This window comes from Loxodonta africana, chromosome 1, assembly GCF_030014295.1.
Source record: "Loxodonta africana isolate mLoxAfr1 chromosome 1, mLoxAfr1.hap2, whole genome shotgun sequence".
NCBI classification, from domain to species: domain Eukaryota; kingdom Metazoa; phylum Chordata; class Mammalia; order Proboscidea; family Elephantidae; genus Loxodonta; species Loxodonta africana.
In genome coordinates, this window is record NC_087342.1 from 78,193,890 (window position 1) to 78,215,333 (window position 21,444).

Below are 21,444 nucleotides of genomic sequence, written 5' to 3' on the forward strand. Positions count from 1 at the left end.
CCATCATCTCTTTGCACAGATGTAGTTGATTTCATTCCTGTGTATTTCATCCAGTGCGATCCATGTAGAGTCACGGTTGATGTTGTTGAAAAAGGTATTTGCAATGAATAAATTGCTTACCTTGCAAAATTCTATCATGCAATCTCTGGCCTATCACCAAGGACATGCTTTCCAACTACTGATCCTTCTTCTTTGTTTCCAACTTTTGCATTCCAATCACTGGTAATTATCAGTGCATCTTAATTGCATGTTTGATCAATTTCAGATTGCAGAAGTTGGTTAAAATCTTCAATTTCTTCATCTTTGGCATTTGTGGTTGGTGTGTAAATTTGAATAATAGTCTTCCCTGTAGGGGTATTCATATTATACTATCACTGACAGCATTGTACCTCAGGATAGATTTTGAAATGCTCTTTTTGACGATGAATGTGACACCATCTGTCTGATTCAAAATGGCCAATACCAGTCCATTTCAGCTCACTAATGCCTAGGATATTGATGTTTATGCATTCCATTTCATTTTTGAGGACTTCCAATTTTCCTAGATTCATTCTTCATACATCCCATATTCCAATTATTAACAGACATTCAAAGCAGTTTATTCTCATTTTGAGTCATGCCACATCAGCAAATGAAGGTACCAAAAGCTTTACTACATCCACATCATTAAGGTTCACTCTACTTTGAGAAGGCAACTCTTTCCCAGTCATATTTTGAGTGCCTTCCAACATGAGGGGCTCATCTTCTGGCACTATATCAAACAATATTTTGCTGCCAACTATAAGGTTTTCACTGGCCAATTTTATGAGAAGTAGATCACCTCCAGGTCCTTCTTCCAGTCTGTCTTAGTCTAGAAGGTCGTCTGAAATTGGTCCATGATGGGTGAACCTGCTGGTATTTGAAATACTGTTGAAATAGCTTCCAGCATCACAGCAACAAGAAGCCACCAGAGTAGGATAAAATGATGGTGATGGAAAAGACAAAAGAGCATATTTCAGATATTCAGGAAAGAAAATGTGAGACAAAGATTATTGAAATCAAACTGTCCTTCAAATTTCAGAAAAAAAATTGTTTAGAATATGCAAGAACTCAAGAAATATAGTTTTCTTTAGGTTTCATTAGATTCGGGTTCTCTTTCCAGGTCTTTCTTATGCACACATAGAGATAGATAGCTGCCATCCAGTCTACTTAGACTCATGGCAACCTTATGTACAACAGAATGAAGTATTGCTGGTTCTTCATTATCCTCATAATCACCGACATGTGCATCCAAGTCCATCATCGTGGCTATTGTGTCAACCCATCTCACCAAGGGTCTACATCACGCTCCCTGGCCTTATATTTCACCAGCGATTGATCCCTCCTGATGACATGTCCAAAGCAAGTGAGTTGAACTATGTTTCATTGTGATCCATAAGGTTTTCACTCACTAATTTTCTGAAGTAGAAGAAAGGTCAGGCCTTTCTTCCTAGTTTGTGTTAGTCTGGAAGCTCTGCTGAAACCTGTCCCCCATGGGCAGGGGACAAATCTAAGGTATGGCAGGTAGGACTCATGCCCTGGGCTCTGCTTGAGAAAGGAGGGGGGCACCAGTGCGCAGTTTCTGTTGGCCATTATAGTTTCCACAGCCAGCTGTGAGAGATCCTTCAGCAATTTAAAACTAATTGTCATAGGCATTGTCTTCTGTAGATGTGCCACTGATGGGTGACCCTGCTGGTATTTGAAATACCTGAGGGATAGCTTCCAGCATTGTAGCAACAAGTGAGCCACTACAGTATGACAAACTGACAGATAGTGGATGCACACATAAGTTATTTTTTTTTCTCTCCCCTATTTCTTACAAAAAGATAGTATACTATGTACATCTGCACATTCCTTACTTTAAAAAAAAAAAAAAAGCTTATTTATTTTGTTGTTGCTGTCAGGAATATACGCAGCAAAACATACACCGATTCAACAGTTTCTAAATGTGCAATTCAGTGACATTGATTACAGGCTTAGAGTTGTGCAACCATTCTCACCCTCCTTTTCTGAGTTGTTCCTCCCTCATTAACATAAACTCACTGCCCCCTAAGATGCCTATCTAATTTTTCCAGTTGCCATTGTCAATTTGATTCCATATAGATTGTTCTTAAAAGAGCATAATGCTCAAGACAGACTTTTTTTTTCTTACAAGGTAAGCTAAACTATTGTTTCGTTTTAAGAAGACTTTAGGTGATATTTTTGTTTGCACATTTTTTAAATTTTTATTTTAACACTATATACTGGAGATCACTCCGTTTACAAGCTAGAAATCCTTCTCATTCCTTTTACAGTTTATATTCCCAGGGGCTCTGGTAGCACAGGGGTTAAGTGTTTGGCTGCTAACTGAAAGGTCCGCAGCTGGAATCCACCAGCCACTCCTTCCTACTACTCTGTATAAGTCTGGGGTCGACTTGATGGCAATGTACTTTTTTTTTTTTTTTTTAATTTCCCAGGACTGCTGTAACAAAATACCACAAAGCAGATGGCTTTAAACAACAAGTATTTGTTATCTCACAGTTCTGAAGTCTAGTAGTCCAAATTCAGGGTGTCAAAAAATCCGTTGCCATCAAGTTGATTCCAGCTTCCACTCACAGCAGCCCTATAGGGACAGAGTAGAGCTGCTCCATAGTGTTTCCAAAGTTGTAATCTTTTATGGAAGGAGCCCTGGTGGCACAGTAGTTAAGCCCTTGGCTGTTAACTGAAGAGGCTGAGGTTTGAATGCACCAGCTGCTCTTCGAGAGAAAGATGTGGCAATCTGCTGCCATAAAGATTTACAACTTTGGAAACCCTGTGGGGCAGTTCTACTCTGTCTTGTAGGGTCACTATGAATCAGAATGCACTTGGCCGTAAAGGGTTTAATCTTTCAGGGTATCAGCAGGGCCATGTTTTCACTGGAGGCTGTAGGGGAAGATGCCTTCTTATCTCTTTCAGGTTCTGGTAGCTTTGGCTTACACATGCAGCATAATTCCAGGCCATCTTTCCTCTATCTGCATCTCTTCTCTTTTATGAAGATACCCACCCTAATCCCATATGAACGAATGTTAATTTAACTGATAACATCTTCGAGGGCCCTGTTTCCAAACAAGATCACATTCACTCATACTGTGGGGTTAGGACTTCAACATATCTTTTGGGGGGATGCAATTCAATCCATAACACAGCTGTATGTGTGTATCATAGATTATTCAATAGTCCTCAATTAATGAACATGAGGTTTATTTTTAGCTGTTTTCTATCATAAATTTTAAAAAGATAAGCCATGTTCATATTTCATTTTGTATTTTTACCCATGTGTGTTCGGAATCGATTGCTAACAAAGGGTTTGCTGAATGGGAGGATAAATGCAAACAACATTCTTATAGCTACAGCTGTGTACGTTTTGAATCTGTGCATATCACATAGCAGAAGTTCAATAAATATTTGCTGGAGAAAAAGAACTGGCATAATTTAATTCAAAAACTTACATGAAAAGTTATTTAGGGCATATCACTTTTCCTTTGGAAGTGGGAATTCTGCAGCCACAACTGCCTGTGATTAATAGAATCAGAATTTACAGTTCAGTAAGCGCCTTAGAGAATTTAGGGGTAAGGGAGGATAGAGAGGAGATTGATTCTCCATGGAGAGGAAAAACAAAGGCCCTACTGGGATTTGAACCCAGGATCTCCTGTTTACAAGACAGGCGCTTTAACCAACTAAGCCATAGAGCCCATGAGCATGTGTGGGTTAGTACTAGGTCTAGCCTGATCAATTATATGAAAAATTCTTGCTATGAAGTCTTCATAACCCAGAGCGGTTTACCTTAAGAAAATGGGCAAACTCCAAGAAGACGTTTTGCTTACTCAGATGTGCTGTAGAACTAATAAAGCGGGAAAAGTTTCGGGCAGCTTGAGCGTCTGGGCCATAATGCTCCAATTAGTCCAAGGATAAATCTTAATAAAAGTCCAGGATGCTTAATCTTTCCAAATGGGATGAAGGTTTCTAAAAACAAACTTTGCTGTTACTGCGCCTCATCTTTGGTAACTTAGATTCTTAGTTCAAATGCCCTAAGTGAGGGTCTCTAACAAAAGAACTCCACTGAGAATCTCAGACCACCAGGTTACACATCACTTGCACCCATAGCAAGCGGTGATTTGGAGGGGAGGAAACCGGAGAGGAGAGAAGACTGGGAGGGTCCAATTCAACTACAGCGTCTCCTTTAAAGTTGCCGCTCCTTTAAAATCCCACAATGCCAATGTCAAGCGCTATAACGACTCTAACCAGACAACCAGAGATGTAGAGCCTCTTGGGGAAGGGGGCGGGGAGCGGCGAAGAGAGGGGGTCTTGGCCACATGGAATTCCTGGATCCAGGTACAGCCCTTCTGAGGTGAAGAGCCTTATGGCTCCAGCGAACCTTCGTGGTGCCCTCTTCTTACTCAAGGTCTGGTTTCAAACGCAGTAGGTCATCGACTCGCAAAAAAGTAACGTCTTCTGGTCTCTAACCCGGCCGTTGAACCCTGCGGTGACGCCCTGCCCTCGTTCCCCCATTGAGTCCCCCACCCCGGGGATTCTAGGAAGGCCCAGTTGGCTAGCTGTGCACCTGACTGCAGCTCTGCGCCCCCAGGAAGTCCCCGAGTGGGACTGTGGGAGCCGGGGTGAGGCTGCAGGGCCCGGAGCCCCTAGGACAGACAATGACTGAAACGCTGGGGCGGGGCGGGGGGGCGGGGGGTCGGAGGGAGGCAGGGCAGTGGAGGGGAGACCCAGGGACTCCGCGCAGACCGCGTTGGTGAGGTTAGAGCTGGCAGTAAGTGACCTCTCAAGACCCCAAGAGGACTCCAAAACAGGCGTCAATTGCAAACTGCTCCGGGCTCTGAGGTTTGGGAATTAAGGCCATCAACACAATTCAGCAAAAAGTGGAAGAACTGTTTGCACAAGAAAACTCACACACATGTACATATACACACAACACACGCATTCACACACAGCCATGACTCAATTTCCGGGTGGGTGGGACCGGGAGCTCCTCTGTTCTCTGGTTTTGGACAGAAAGAATAACTTCCCGCTGCACAGCTCCCCCATCCCGCACCCCGATCCCCAGACGCAGCTGACTAGAGGCTTCTTCACCTCCACCTAGTCAAGGTTCGGGCGTAGCGTTCTCCCTACCTAACAAAACCTGTTGCCACCCTAGTGATTTTTAATCATTTTCTCAAGATTTTTTTTTTTTTTTTTCTCTTGTGGAGTTCCATGGATTTTATTCTTTGGCTGTCTTTACACTTTGATATCCGGGTACCATAAACAGCAGCAAAGGAGGCATACTAAAGTCTCCAGCGTCCCTGCTTGATGGACCTAAAACCAAATTCTTTGCCCCTGATAAAGTGTCAAGGTCTCTTCCCAGTTACCCAGTTCCTCAGGCACACACACAGCTTCTTGTATATCCTCTCAGGCAAACTCAGTTTCTTGGGTATCCTCTCAGGGACATTATTTCCTCCACTTTTCATACCAATAAGGGAATTCCAAACACATTCCACTGCATCTTGGTTTTTTCACTTCATGTACGTTGTAGTGGTTTCCAAATCAACACAGAAAGAGATTCTTCCTTTTTTTTTTTTTTTTGCTTGGCACCGTGGAATTCCACTGTATGGGTATATCATAATATGTATCTTGCCCATACAAACAATGCTGCAATAAGTAATACTGTGTATCTGACATTTCAAATGGGTGTGAGTACTTTTTATACATGGAATTGCTGAAGCAATGTATGTGATGTGCGATGTTAATTCTGATGGATCTTGCCTAATAAACCTTCCCACCAGCATGCCACAATGGTCTGGTTTCCCACACTATTACAACCACTTTGTATTATAATACAATGATGACAATAACAATAATAACAAACCCATTGTCTTCTAGTTGATAGATTCTGACTCTTGGTGACCCCATGTGTTACAGAGTAGAAATGCTCCACAGGGTTTTCTTGGCTGTAATCCTCATGGAAGCAAACTGCCAGGCCTTTCTTCTGCAGTGCCACTGTGTGGGTTGGAACCACAAACCTTTAGGTTAGCAGGTGAGCTTAAACCTTTTTCACACCCAGGGACCTTTGTATCAACATAGGCCTTGGGTAAATGACACATGCAGATATTAACATAGAGTAAACAAGCATTGTTGGACCACCCAATTTGGTCCAATGGAGCCAGCCAGAAATTGGAAAATAAATAGCTATTTAAGACTCCACTTAAAATTGATGCAGCAAAATGAAAAGTTCAGATAGGATGAAAAGTAAATAATGTAAATAAAAGTCGAAACTCAAATAGAAATGAGTGGATTGTTTGATAAATGGTCTTGGGTTAATTTGGTAGCCATCTGGGAAAATAAAAGCTTTTATCATATGTCACCTGTGATACTAAAATAAATTTCAAATAGACATAAAATTTAAAAGTAAAAAATGAAAAATAAAACAAAATGTAATTACTGGAAATGCTAAGACAGAAAGTTTGTATAATTTCAGGGTAGAAAACCAATTTTTACACAAAACTTAGAAACAATGAAAGTTTGACATAATTCACTACAGGAAAAAATTCTGCCTGGACACACTTCCATTTTCTTAAAAAAAACAAGACAAAACAACAACTAAAACCCCAAACAAACAAAAAACACATAAGCAAAGTGAAAAAAAAAAATCAAATGGACAAACTATGAAGAAAATATTTATAATTTCCCTAATATGTAATAGGAAAATATGAATTTCCCTAATATATAATATGCAATAAATTAGGTTCAGAACATATAAAATATGGGGAAAATAAGAAGTAGATTTCTACTGGTTTGTTTGTCCCTGAGTGGTACAAATGGTTAAAAGGCTGGGCTGCTAACTGGAAGATTGGAAGCTGGAATCCACTCAGAGGCACCTCAGAGGAAAAACCTAGTAATCTACTTCCAAAAAATATCAGCCATTGAAAACCTTAAGTAGCACAGTTCTACTCTGACACGTGGAGTCTCCGTGAGTCAGAACTGACTCGGTGGCAACTGGTTATCGGCTTGTTTACGCAAATGACATTTCTTGCAAGTAACCCCAGACTGATATAGTTGCCTGGGTAGGCAGAATCCCGTGCAGCTGGAATGTGGAGGGAAGTGGTGGAAGAGGAATGTTTTCACCGTATATGAAAGTTTTTGTTTCTGTAATTCGGAAATATGTGAAAGTTATATTTATTTCAATATAAACATTAAAAAAACATGAAAGTCTTTTTTTCCTTGGACACAATATACCGTTCTCATAGAAGACAACAGCTGGATTTTCTTAGAAGACTATAGTTGATCACTTACCCTGCTGTTAACCCAGCCTCAAGCAGCTTGCCCCAGCCAGTTTTGCAACCTGTTCTGGGGTGGATTCTGCTTATACAATAGGGTTGGCAGCGGTGGGATTCGAACCCACGCCCCCGCAGAGACTGGAGCCTTAATCCAGCGCCTTAGACCGCTCGGCCACGCTACCGCTTATGGAGGAGCATTTCAAATCTTAATATTCGTAATGACACAAGAATGTTTTCTGGTATGTTTGAAATCTTAAGGTCTGTAAAGACACAAGAATGTTTTCCACCACGTTATTCTTTTCTCAGAACATTTCTACAAGGTAGTTGTCCAGAACATCAGTAAATAACAGTTGAAATTTATTGGGAACCTATTATGTGCCATGCACTGTCCTTACATACACTGTCATTCAGTCCTCTAACCTGCCTCAAAAGATAGATACTTTTACTATGATCTTCATTTTCCTGATGGAGAATTTGAGGCACAGAGATGATAAGCAACTTGCTGAATGTCACCCAGCGGTAAGTGATGTTTACAGCAGAGTGGAAAACTTCACCCTGTTGTATATTTATTTAACCAAGGGTAAAATTCTGAAATGATTTTGATCAGTGCTATTGTGACAAACCGCAACAGCAAATTTATGTATGACGTAGCATCAATTCCTTTTGGGGCACTGAGGTGTATAAAGCCAAACCAAACCCGGTGCTGTCGAGTGAATTCCAACTCAGCGGCTCTGTAGGACAGAGTAGAGCTTCTCCATAGGGTTTCCAAGGAGCGGCTGGTGGATTCCATCTGGAGATCTTTTGAGTTGCTGCCTGAGTTCTTATCCACTGCGTCGCCAGGGCTCAAAAAAAAAAAAAAAAAAAAAAATCCAGTACTCTCCCCGTCGGGGAATCGAACCCCGGTCTCCCGCGTGACAGGCGGGGATACTTACCACTATACTAACGAGGAGTGGGCTTACAGTACGAAAAAATCTAATTTTTCCAGAAAGTTCATTGAGACTTGAAATCTCTGGAATCGAGAGGTTTGCTAAAAGCGGCTTGTATAAGTGCCTTCTTAGCGCAGTAGGCAGCGCGTCAGTCTCATAATCTGAAGGTCCTGAGTTCGAGCCTCAGAGAGGGCATGAGGGTTTTTTTTTTTTTTTTTTGTCTCGTCTACGTAGATACACTCACTTGAAAAAGAAACGTGGTAGTAGAGAAAATTATTCCACTAATCAAATTTTTGAGAATGAAACACAGATTCCAGAAGTGACTCTCAGTCAGTCTCATGTAATGTGATTTTAAGTGGGGCTGTAGAATCTGTGATTTTAAACACTCTGCCAATGAATCCGTCAGGAACTTTATCAGTTTCCTTTGGTAGCAAGACAGTTTGTCAATACACTGACTACAGTACGACCTAATACTAAGCTCTGGATTAGTTGCCTGTTGCCACTGCAGCAGATGACCACAAAATTGATAGCTTTAAAAAACGCAAATTTATTATCTTCAGTTCTGGAAGTCAGAAGTCTGAAGTGAGTTCTATGGGACTAAACTCAAAATGTTGACAGAGTTGCATTTTTTCTGGAGACTCTGGTGCAGAATTCATTCCTTGCCTTTTCTAGCTTCTAGAGTCCACCCACGTCACTAAGGTCCATTCTACTTTGAGGAGGCAGGTTTTCCCCAGTCCTATTTTGAATGCCTTGCAACCTGAGGGGCTCATCTTCCGGCACTATATCCGACAATATTCCACTGGTATTCGTGAGGTTTTCACTGGCCAATTTTTTCAGAAATAGACTACCAGGTCATTCTTCCTAGTCTGTCTTAGTCTGGAAGCTCCGCTGAAACATGTCCACCAAGGATGATCCTGCTGGTATTTGAAATACCCGTGGCAAAGCCTCCAGTATGATAGCAACACGCAAGCCACCACAGTAGACAAACTGACAAACATACTCCTCAAATTAGAGTAGACCTTAACGATGTTGATGGAGTCAAGGTTTCAGGACCTTCATTTGCTGATGTGGCACTACTCAAAATGAGAAGAAACAGCTGCTGATATTCACTAATAACTGGAACAAGGAATATACGAATTATGAATCTGGGAAAACAGAAGTTTTCAAAAATGAAATGGAACCCATAAAGATCAATATTCTAGGCGGTAGTGAGCTGAAGTGGACTGGTATTGGCCATTTTGAATCAGACAATCATATTGCCTACTATGCTGGGAATGACTGCAGTCTGAAATTGATTTTAAAAAATGCAATGAGGATGCATTGATAATTACCGGTTGTTGGAATGCAAAAGTTGGAAACGAAGAAGAAGAATTAGTAGTTGGAAAATATGGCTTTGTTGAGAGAAACAACGCTGGAGATCACATGATAGAATTTTGCAAGAACAATGACTTATCCATTGCAAATACCTTTTTTTAAACAAAATAAACGGCAACTATACACTTGGTGAAAACTCTGGTGGCATAGTGGTTAAGAGCTACTGGCTGCTAACAAAAAGGTTGGCAGTTCGAATTCACCAGCTGCTCTTTGGAAACACTATGGGGCAGTTCTACACTGTTCTACATGGTCACTATGAGTCAGAATCGACTCCAGGGCAATGGGTTTGGTTTTGGTTTGGAAATATTGGACCTCACTGGATGGAAAACACAGGAATCGAATTGACTATATCTGTGGAAAGAAAGTGGAAAGAGACGATGGAAAAGCTCAACATCAGCCAGAACAAGGCCAGGGACCAGCTGTGGAAAAAGCCATCAATTGCTCACATGTGAGTTCAAGTTGAAGCTGAAGAAAATTAAAACAAGTCACCCAAGAAATCCACTGCCGTCGAGTCGATTCCAACTCAAAGCAACCCTATAGGGCATAGTAGAACTGCCCCATACGGTTTCCAACGAGAGCCTGGTGCATTTGAACTGCCAACTTTTTGGTTAGCAGCCTCAGCTCTTAGTCACCACGCCACTAGGATTTCTAAAACAAGTCCACAAGAGCCAAAATACTAGTACATCCCACCTGAATTTGGAGACATCTCAAAGGTAGATTTGACACATAAAACACTAATGACCAAAGATCAGACAAGTTGTGGGAAGACATCAAAGACATCATACACGAAGAAAGCAAAAGGTCATTAAAAAGACAAGAATGAAAGAAAAAACCAAATCGGATATTAGAAGAGACTCTGAAACTTGCTCTTGAAAGTGAGGTAGCTAGAGCGAATGGAAGAAATGATTAAGTAAAAGAGCTGAACAGAATATTTCAAAGGGCAACTCTAGAAGACAAAGCAAAATATTCAAGTGAAATGTGCAAATACCTGCAGTTAGAAAACCAAAAGGGAGAACACACCTGGCATTTCTCAAGCTCAAAGAACTGAAGAAAAAATTCAAGGCTCAAGTTGCAATATTGAAGGACTCTATGGTGAAAAAATTGAATGGTGCGGGAAGCATCAAAAGAAGATGGAAGGAATATACAGAGTCACTGTACCAAAAAGATCTGGTTGACTTTCAACCATTTTAGGAGGTAGCATATGATCAAGAACCGATGGTATTGAAGGAAGAAGTCCAAGCTGCACTGAAACCACGGGTGAAAAACAAGGCTCCAGGAAGTGACGAAATACCAGTTGAGATGTTCCGACAAATGGATGCAGTGCTGGAGGTGCTCACTCATCTATGCCAAGAAATTTGGAAGACAGCTACCTGGCCAACTGACTGGAAGAGATCCATATTTGTGCCTATTCAAAAGAAAGGTGATCCAACAGGATGTGGAAACTGTCAAACACTATCATTAATATTACATGCAAGTAAAATTTTGCTGAAGATCATTCGAAATCCGTTGCAGCAGTACATTGACAGGGAATTGCCAGAAATTCAGGCTGGATTCAGAAGAGGACGTGAAACCAGGGATATCATTGCTGATGTCAGATGGATCTTGGCTGAAAGCGGAAGATACCAGAAAGATGATCACCTGTGTTTTATTGACTATGCAAAGGCATTTGACTGTGTGGATTGTAACAAATGATGGGTAACATTGGTAAGAATGGGAATTCCAGAACACTTAATTGTGCTCATGTGGAATCTGTACATAGACAAAGAGGCAGTCGTTTGAACAGAACAAGGGGATACTGCATGGTTTAAAGTCAGGAAAGGTGTGTGTCAGGTTATATCTTTTCACTATACTTATTCAACTTGTATGCTGAGCAAATAATTAGAGAAGCTAGACTATATGAAGAAAAATGTGGCATCAGGTTTAGTGGAAGACTCATTAACATACTCAAATGACACAACCTCGCTGTCTGCTTTTGTAAAGATTACACCTAAGAAAATCCTACAGTGTAACGTATGAGGTCTCCATGACTTGGAATCAACTCCATGGCAACTAGCATCAACAATGATAAAACCAACAATGACAGCGAACTTTAATAATTGCTTATTTATGTGACAGATATCTTTCTAAAGTATCTTATGTATATTTACTCATCAAGTCCTCCCATCAGCTCTATCAGATAGGCTTATTACTATGTCCATTTTATATACGTGGAAATAGAGGCCAATTGGGTGAAAGTAATTTGCCAAGTTCCCTTAGGAGCAGCTGGGGGTTGAATACAGGCACTGTGATCTAGTTTAACAGGGTTCTACTCAAAATGAAGAGAGGTGATGTCTAGACATAGTTGGGGAAAATTTTTCTAATTATTTAATCTTGTTACTGATGATAATTAGGAAAATATAGTGGTCACATCTTGAATATTTCTCATTAAAATAATTTAAAACAATTGCCAGTAACTTTTTGCAAGAGACAGGACGTCCCTCTCTGGTTATCCTGCCCCCACCCTGTACACTTCCCATATTTCTTCCTTGCTTTATTTTTCTCCATAAACTTCATCAATATCTGATATGTTTACTTATTTTTTTACTTATTTTACACATCATTTTCTTTATTGTCTGTGTCACTGCCGCCAGAACATAAACTTCATGAGAGCAGTGATTTTCTGTTGGGTTTTTCCACATAGATACCTGGCACATAAAAGACCTGCAGTTAATATTTGTTGAGTTAATGGGTGAGTAAAGGGAGACACAAAGACGTAAATTTTCATGAATCTATAGGGCTGAAGCTAAGTTGCTGTAGATATTTGACAGGTTTCCCCAATCTAATCTTTTCCCTCAACAAATGTGTCCTAGCTCTGGATGTACGTGGGTCTAGGACATTTTATCTTCCAGACGATCATCATTCTTAAGGTTTTCTAGTTCTTTCTAAAGAGGATTACCATGGGAATATAATTGTTTTTTCTCATATCCTCTTCAAAATGGCAAGATGCCGCTACAAACATCCTACTTTTCTTTTGTAGCTAATAGTTTATTCATTGTTCATTAATTTATCTTAACTCTTATAAAATGGATTATAGAACTGGAGATGGTTGGACTTTAGAGAGACTGCATCTACTTATCTGGGTGCTTTTAACTGTTAACACATTTTAGGTGCAGAAAAATATTTTACCACAGTTTAATGGAAAATATGTATGAAGAGTGAACGAGGTAAGCTCACATGCATTATTCTTTGGCAGTGGTTTGCATTTAAATTGTCATTTCCCTAAGAATCTGCTTCTTTTGAACAGCAGGCTGCAGTCAAACAAATTCAAATCACCGGATCTGCAGGAAGACACTTGCCAGTTTAATAGATTTTCAGCAAGAGGTGACTTTCTAGGAAAACCTTAAGGCCCTACTGGGAGTCGAACCCAGGATCTCCTGTTTACGAGACAGGCGCTTTAACCAACTAAGCCATAGAGCCACACGAATAACAAGGTCTTGAACTGTGTCTATGTCATTTCACTTGGGCTGGGTGAAGAAATCCGTTGTTCTGTGCATAGTCAAAAACTCAAAAAAAAAAAAGTTGTGCATAGTAGCAGAGAACTTTTCACTCTGTTGTACATAGAGTCGCTCTGAGTCGGAACCGACTTGAGGGCATTTAACAACATTTGTTGTCTTTAGAAAATATGCCAGCTCCAAATAGGTGCTTCACTTGCTCAGGTGCACTTCAGTTGAAAGAATCCAAGAGGAAAAGTATCAGGAAGCTGGAGCTTCAGACAGAGGATTTCTGTATTATTCCAAGGAAAATCGTTGCAGAAATATGCCATATGTGGATAAGACCATTCCACACTATTAAAAAAAATTCTTTTGAACTTTTAAGTATTTGTATAAGGTAACTGGCCGTACAGACCAAAGTAAGTCACTGGCGGCACGTGGAACTGCCAGATGTGTTAAGAGGGGTACCCGCATCTCTTACGGGGAGTCCAGAAGACTGTGAAACAGGTGTCAGCAACCTGGTTTCTCTTCCAGTTCCGTTAGGTCATTTTCAAAAGCATGGTAATGAGCTATTTTAACAACCTTCCACGTGGAGCCTGGGGGGCTGAGGAGAGGGAGGCAAGTGCCCCTGCAGCTTTGTCCTCAAAGACTTTAGGGAAAACTTGAAAAAGCCGACCAAGAAAAGAAGCCATTAGTTTGTCCCAGTTTCGCCCCGCCCCGCCCTTTGCCCTCTTTTCTTCTCTCTGCCTTGGTTTCTTATTCATGCAGTTCTAAGAATCAGCTCCCGGAAGAGTTAACGCCTTCCTTTCCCGAATCTGGTCCTTGCACCCCGCGGTGTCCCTGCCCTGGCACCCAGACCCTTTTCCCTCGGTGACGCTCAAAGAGAGAGCACCGCCTGCGAACTGTAAACCCGACGGTGGCTTCGTGCCCCAAAGCCTCGCGGAGGGCGGGGAGAGGGCGTGGGAGTCAGGGTGAAGCTGTGAGTCCCGGGGTCCCGAGGACAGACTGGACTGAGACTTGTGATGGGACGAGCGGCGGTGGGGTCGGGCCAGGGGACCCAGGACCCAGCCCAGAAAGCTTTGGAGCGAGAGGGATGCGTACTTTTAGCGCCCGGGGAGGATGCGACCGTCCGCGTCAAAAGCAAACGGATCCCCGCTCTGAACTTCGTGAATTAAGATCATGAACACATTGGGTAAGTAGGAGGTCCGTCCGCACAGACATTTTCTCCCATGTCTTCCACAATAGGGACTTTACAAGAAAGCTGGAACTGGAGTTCGAGGTGTGTGAGGATGGGGATGGGTTGGGAGCCTCCTGGGTTTTCTGGTTGCTGACATTAAAAATAACTTTCCGGTGCTGATCCCTAAACACAGCCTGTAAAACTCAAGACTCTTCATCCCCCGGTCCTCACAGCCCTGGTGCCACGTAGACTGTGGTTACTGAATTTCCAGAATTGAATGGGGTCGCCCAGTGTCGGGATGACTCTATGGTAACGGGGTTTTTTTGTATTTTCTGGCTGCCTTCCCCTTTACACCCCGGTCTGTCAGTTTGTTCTACCGTGATGGCTTGAGTGTTGCTATTACGATGCTGGAAGTTACACCAACAGTCTTTCAAATACCAGCAGGGTCATTCATGATGGACAGATTTCAGTCGGGAGCTTCCAGACCGGGAAGAAAAGCCAGGCGATCTACTTCTGAAAATTAGCCAGTGAAAACCCTATGGATCACAACAGAATATTGTGTGTACAGTGCTGGAAGATGTGTCCCCTAGGTTGGAAGGTGCTCAAAATGCAGAGTGGCCACAATGGACTCAAGCATACCAACAACCAGGCAACGTTTCCTTCTCTTGTCCATGGGGTTGCCATGAGTCAGAGCACACCGCAGGGGAACTAACAAAAACAGCATCATGAAGAGACAGCACAGGAAGTGAAATTCAGGTCTCCTGAGTCCCTGTTGGAAGGACAGTGGGGTAACGACTAGAAACCAAATTCCATGTTTGGCAGGTCTTTGTAGCTGGGAGGGCTCATTACAGTGTAGTATATTGAGGGGAGGAGGGTGTAGAGCTTGGTTTCTACATAATTTTGCAAATTAGGAATATAGTTTAAAGCCAGGAAACGCCCCCTTGGAACATGATGACTGATTAAAATTTTAATGGCTTTAAACTATATTCCTAATTTGCAAAATTATGTAGAAACCAAGCTCTACACCCTCCTCCCCTCAATATACTACTAGCTTTTTATTAGACTTTTAAAATAGATTATTAGAAGTCATAAACAATTTATTTCCCTTTCATGTTGTGTTAAAAACAGCGTTAAGATTCAGTTTTCCCTAATAAGGGAATAGAAAAATTGCCGTGATGATTGTCATTTAGGTTTGATTGCCATGCACCTTTCCACTCCACTTCTAAGTAACGCTTACTTGTTTCATCATATGGTCCATTTATTCTATGTATCTTTAACATATCCTGCAGATACTAATGTACTTACTATCTATATTTAACACAACTTATAAATTCTTCACCTGTCTCATAAGTGACTTGATTATTCATTTTTCTACTTAACAATCCTGTTAGTTTTGCCTGTATCTCATAATCTTACTTACTATGTAATAGTCTTAGTTATCTAGGCCTGCTGTAACAGAAATACCACAAGTGGTATCTTAACAAAGAGAAGTTTATTTTCTCACAGCCTACTTGGCTAGAAGCCTGAATTCAGGGTGCCATCTCCGGGGGAAGGCTTTCTCTCTCTGTTGGCTCTGGGAAAAGATACTTGTCATCAGTCTTCTCAGGCTGAGGAGCTTCTCAGTGCAGGTCCAAAGGACTCACTATTCTCCGGGCTCTTATTTCTTGGTGGTATGAAGTCCCCCATCTCTCTGCTCACCTCTCTCTTGTATAGCTCAAAAGAGATTGGTTTAAAACACAACCTCGTCTTGTAGAGGAAACCCTGGTGACATAGTGGTTAAATGCTAGTCTGCTAACCAAAAAGTTGCAGTTCGAATCCGTCAGGTGCTCTTTGGAAGCTCTATGGTGCAGTTCTACTCCGTCCTATAGGGCTGCTATGAGTTGGAATAAACTCAACAGCAGTGGCTTTTTGGTTTTGATTTTTGGAATCTCATAGATTGAATCCTGCCTCATCAACATAACTGCCTCTAATCCTGCCTCATTAACATCATAGACCTAAGATTTACAACACATAGGAAGATCACATCAGATGACAAAACGGTGAACAGTCACACAATACTGGAAAGCATGGCCTAGCCAAGTTGACACATATTTTTGGATGACATAATTCAATCCATGACATTCACCCAATTTTTTTTTTAATGCTTTCTATATGAGGATATTATCAAATAATACAGCAAACATACTTAATGAGGTCATCCAGCCGAGCATTCTTTCTTCTCGGAACTGAAGTCTAAGATGTTACGGTCCTGAATCAGAATGAGTCTGAGCCCGGTCGTCAGGCTCAGAGGGCCAGAGGGTCTTCAAAAATTCAAAAGTGTATGAATTGTTGTTTGAAATGTAAGTTGGTAGGGCCAGTTTGGAAAACAGTTTGACGATTCCTCAAAAAGTTGAACATAGAAGTGCATTAAAAAAAAAAAAAAACCTTTGGCTACTTGTGGATTCTGACTTAAAGCGACCCTGTATGGCGCAGTAGTTAAGAGCTATCTGTGGCTGCTAACCCAGAGGTCAGCAGTTCCAATCCACCAGCCACTCCTTGGAAACCCTGTGGGGCATTTTTACTCTGTCCTATAGGGTCAGTATGAGTCGGAATTGACTCGACGGCAACGCATCTGGTTTTTGAGTATGAGTCAATACGGATGACAAAGGGTTTGTTTGTTTTTTGACTACATGCTAAAAGGTAAACAACACTGTCATAAACTGTAGGTGGCACTCTGAGGTTATGAAATAGTTTGTGTAGTGCACTGAGGCCCCTGTATTCTAGAGGCCAAAGCCAAAAAAAAAAAAAAAAGCCAAACCCGTGGCTGTCCAGTGGGTAGAACTGTCCCATACAGTTTCCAAGGAGCAGCTGGTGAACTGGAACTGTCAACCTTTGGTTAGCAGTCAAGCTCTTAACCACCACACTACCAGGGCTCCCTTGAGGCCAAAGGGTGCCCAGAAGACACTATTATGCCCTTCCTTGCATTTTGCAAGTAAACAAGAAAAGGTAGCCTGTATGGATTCATTAGGAAAACTTTTGGGGGGAGTAAAATCTCTATCCAAGAACTTCCCAGAGAGTCAAATAATATTTCTGATTTAAAACTTGAAAGAGCAAGAGAAAGCTTGTAGTCAATACAAAGGCTGGTGGGGGGAGGAGGGTGATGAAAGAGAGAAGAGAAAGTGAATTTTTTTTTTTTAACTTCAATTCACAATGTACATCTAAGTCTTTGGGAAGATAACACACCTTGAATTGGGACTCACTCACATGGCGACCACAAGGATCAAAGACTGAAGAAACTGAAAAACCAAAAGGAAGGCTGGACTGTCGATGTCAACCTTCAGGTCTCAGGAACACTGTAAAGACTGAGTGGGGGTGGCAGTGTGGCTGTGGCTGTGGATGTGGCTGTGCAGAGGAGTCTGTAGCTACATGAAGTACAGGAGAAAATATCTTCTTTCATCCGGTGTCAAAATGACAATGTTTCCTGCAAATCCTCCATTCCCAGAGCAGTGGAGTTCGAACTTTAGCTTTTATGAGAATTGCCTGGAAAGCTTGCTGTTATGGATTGAATTGTGTCTCCCAAAATATATATTGTAAATCCTAACTTCTATGTCTGTGGTTATAATCCCATTTGGGAATGGGTTGTCTTTGTTATGCGAATGAGGCAGGATTAGTACAGAATGTGTCTTGAGTCAATCTCTTCTGAGATATAAAAGAGACTAAAACAAGCAACAAGAGAAGCAGAGCTGGGGGAAGACATGCCAAGCCACATGAAGATTGACCAGGAGTAGAAGCTCAGAAGAGACGAGGACCTTCCTCCAGAGCTGACACAGAGAGAAAGCCTTCCCCTAGAGCTGGCACCCTGAATCTAGACTACTAGCCTCTTAAACTGAGAGAAAATAAATTTCTGTTTGTTAAAGCCACCCACTTGTGGTATTTCTGTTATAGCAGCATAGATAACTAAGACACTTGCTAAAATATAGTTGGATGGACCCTATCCCTAGAGTTTCTAATTCGGTAGGTCTGGGATGAGGTCTGAAGATTGCTTTTCAAATAAGTTCCCAAATGCTGCTGCTGCTGGTGGTCAGGGGACCACACTTTGAGAACCAATGCCCTAGAGATAGATCAAGAAAGAGAAAATGGTGGGTGAGTAAGGGAATGAAAGTTTGTCAATCTCCTTCTCTTGGGGCCTCTAGTGGGAGTTTCTCTAAACAGTGAGTCGTTTGTGGAGGGTTGCTGTGCTATGGATTGCTTTCGTGTGGCCTTTCTTACCATGGTCTTGTAACTCCCACCCAAGCGATTGGGTGGGACTGAGTAATAGGGTAATTGTGGCCCACCAAAGGGATTAGTCAGTTTTGCCATCCTGCTGGGCTTGAAATGAGCCACCCCACAGGTGGGAAAGAGAGAATCCAACCACCACCAAGAAAGAACAGCCAGGAGCAAAGAGCATGTACTTTGGGCCCAGGATCCCTGTGCTGAGAAGCTCCTAGAACCAGGAGACAGAGAGAAAGCTGTAACACTGAAGGCAGTGAGACCTGGCAGCAGAGACCCAGTGGCAGAGACCTGGCAGCAGAGACTCAGCAGCAGGAGACAGTGATAGAAAGCTAAGTGCCTCTGGGCAGAGTCTAGGGCCAGGGAGGGACATGCCTGTGAGCATGGCTGGGATAAGTCTGTCCTGATAGAACTGTATCCTTAGTGTTCCTGAGCCTGAATTATAACTGTTACTTCCCTAATAAACCCCATAATCGTGAGTATTGTCTGCGAGTTCTGCGTGGCCCTTGCAATGAATTATCGAACCTGGCAGAGACATAGAGACTGACATAGGAGGGATGGTTGATGTCAGAATTGATAAAGATGGTGGAGAGGGGAGGCATGTCTGTCCTCCACCTCATAGGAATCAGCCTTGGACTGTTGATCTTGATTCTCCTTCCCCCTTCTGAAGTTAGAGGAGGTCAAACACCGCTCCCGTGTCATTTTTATAAGGGTAATAGGTGGCTTCATGGTCCTATCCAGATCCCCTTTACTGGACCAGTGTACCCACCCCACCTGCTCTGCGTGTTGGCTGCAAATGGCTCACAGACACCTCTTCTTCAGAGTATTGCCCTCAGACTTCTCCAGAGATTTTCCTATAGACAAAATCAGTCACCTCACCTGGGAGTTATGCCTCTGAGGGGCAGGGGTTAGCCCATAGCTAACGACTGACTGGCATGGGTTACAAAAGACCAGCCCTCTTGCTTCAAGGTGGGACTGACTATAGTGCCATTTATACTGAAGCTAAAATCCAGGAGAAATCTTGTCTATACTTCTCTCCTTTCCCCTGCCCTGCCCTGCTTCAATGGTTTGTTTTCTCCTGAGACTACTCTCAATAAGTGGTGTGTGCCTGAATCATTTTTCAGGTTCTGTTTACAGCGATTGGAGCACAAGTCAAGGAGTGTTCATGAGACCACAGGATCAAGACTTTGATGTATTCTGGGATGGCTACACTTTCCTAGAAATTTTGGAACTCCAACTCCAGAACTAACATGAGCATCCTTAAAGGTCAATAACCACCAATGTCCATACAGCCCACAGGGAAGGGAAAGACTGTATTGGAGTCTTACCTTCAGGACTGGGCTGCTCAGCAAATCTGGGAGTGGATGATTAGAAAGGATCTGAGTCCTGGTTATCTGGGACTTAAAACTTCCACACCCTGCTGGAGACTCTCCCCAAAAGCTTTGCAATCAGTGGAGACCTAGTGATTCTAGATGCCTTTTAGGTGGTTTACATGGCAATGAGTTTATGTGGGAGCCTTGCTGGTATACTGGCTAAGATCTATGGTTGCTAACCAATAGGTCAGTAGTTCAAATCCACTAGCTGCTCCTTGGAGACCCTCTGGGGCAGTTCTACTCTGTCCTATTGACTTCATGGCAACAGGTTTGTTTTTTTATGGTTTAGGTTTATGTGAAGATGCCTGGGCTTGGGACAGATAAGTTCCAGTTTATCTGATTTGCATGAAAAGGTCTGGGAACTACTGGTTCAAAGAAAAAAAATTGCAGTGAAAAATGGTACCAATAAAGATAATGGTGATAATTGCCGTGATAGTAATAGTAGTAAAGTTTAACTACTATAATGGACCTGGAGTCCTGAGACAACTCTGGCAGTTCACCCCCTCCCAGGAGGTTTCATGTATGACTTTCCTTGGGGACTAAGATCTGTTATAGGAATTGAGGTGGGGAGTGCAGAGTGAGAGAATGAACAAGCTTATCTCTTGATCCTCTCTTTGTAAAGAGTTTATCATTAGTATTGTTATTAGTTACCTTCTGATCAGGACCGTTGACCCCATAGCTACCCCTCACGTACTCTCACTTCCAACTGCAAGGTAATTTTGGTTTCTGGGATAGGAAGATCTATTCATTTCCCTGGTCTTGGCTGTCCCCAGGACAATAATGTCTGTTTTCTGTTCAGGGACAGCCACTGGAGGGCACCAGGAATATATAGAGCCTGGATTTCTCAGCACAGATGTGGATTGAGACCTCTCCCTAATCTTCAAGTGTAATATGCTCAAACCGAAGGTTGAAATTCCCCTCTTTCATTAGTGGGAAATGTTGTTTTCCTGGAGTGTTCAGCTCTGTACATGAACTTGAGATTACTGGTTTAGGCTTGATTGTCCTGATATGAGAATAGTAAGGGATCCAAAACTCTTTTGGAAACTATTAAGGTCTCTGGAGGTTATCAAGACCCTCAGAGATTTAGAAGAAACTCAAAAAATGAGACATGCATTTTTCAACACCACTGGTAACTGGTTCTTTTGCTATAAGGGCAAGACCTGAGTGTTTGTGGGAGAAAGGGATGAGTTCACATTGAGGTCTGAGACTGGGCGTAATAGAGAATGTCTGAGAAGAGATGGACCAGAGACCCAGTAGAGTCAACTTCTAAAGGACCAGAGGCATCCTAGATGTTAAGAAAATTGGAGGTCCAATGGACAGGTACTGATAATCTTGCTCATTATGTATTTACTAGTGTTGCTTGTGGCTGTACAAACAGTTACATCTAGTGGTTTTCTTCTCATTCAGTTCCCATTTTTTGTCAGTGGCAGTTCTCATCATTCCTTTCTCCTTTCCTTTTAGGATTTGAATTCCAAGTTGGAGTAGTTTGGAACAGAGGTTATTGGTTCCACATCAACCTTATCAAAAATTTGGAACCTAAATTCAGAGCATGATATCCATGTACCTCGAATATAC

The 21,444-nt window shown here is 42.1% G+C and overlaps 5 non-coding genes across 5 annotated transcripts; 1 reads left to right on the forward strand and 4 right to left on the reverse strand.

Annotated features, from left to right (window-relative positions):
* Positions 1–3,654: 3,654 nt before the first annotated feature.
* On the reverse strand, positions 3,655–3,728 carry TRNAT-UGU (transfer RNA threonine (anticodon UGU)). The gene has a single exon. It is a non-coding gene; the product is annotated as a tRNA-Thr (tRNA).
* A 3,673-nt stretch (positions 3,729–7,401) lies between these two features.
* TRNAL-AAG (transfer RNA leucine (anticodon AAG)) lies at positions 7,402–7,483 on the reverse strand. The gene has a single exon. It is a non-coding gene; the product is annotated as a tRNA-Leu (tRNA).
* Positions 7,484–8,178: 695 nt separating this feature from the next.
* Positions 8,179–8,250, reverse strand: TRNAD-GUC (transfer RNA aspartic acid (anticodon GUC)). Its single transcript has one exon. It is a non-coding gene; the product is annotated as a tRNA-Asp (tRNA).
* Positions 8,251–8,349: 99 nt separating this feature from the next.
* TRNAM-CAU (transfer RNA methionine (anticodon CAU)) lies at positions 8,350–8,422 on the forward strand. Its single transcript has one exon. It is a non-coding gene; the product is annotated as a tRNA-Met (tRNA).
* Positions 8,423–12,983: 4,561 nt separating this feature from the next.
* TRNAT-CGU (transfer RNA threonine (anticodon CGU)) lies at positions 12,984–13,057 on the reverse strand. Its single transcript has one exon. It is a non-coding gene; the product is annotated as a tRNA-Thr (tRNA).
* Between the last annotated feature and the right edge of the window lie 8,387 nt (positions 13,058–21,444).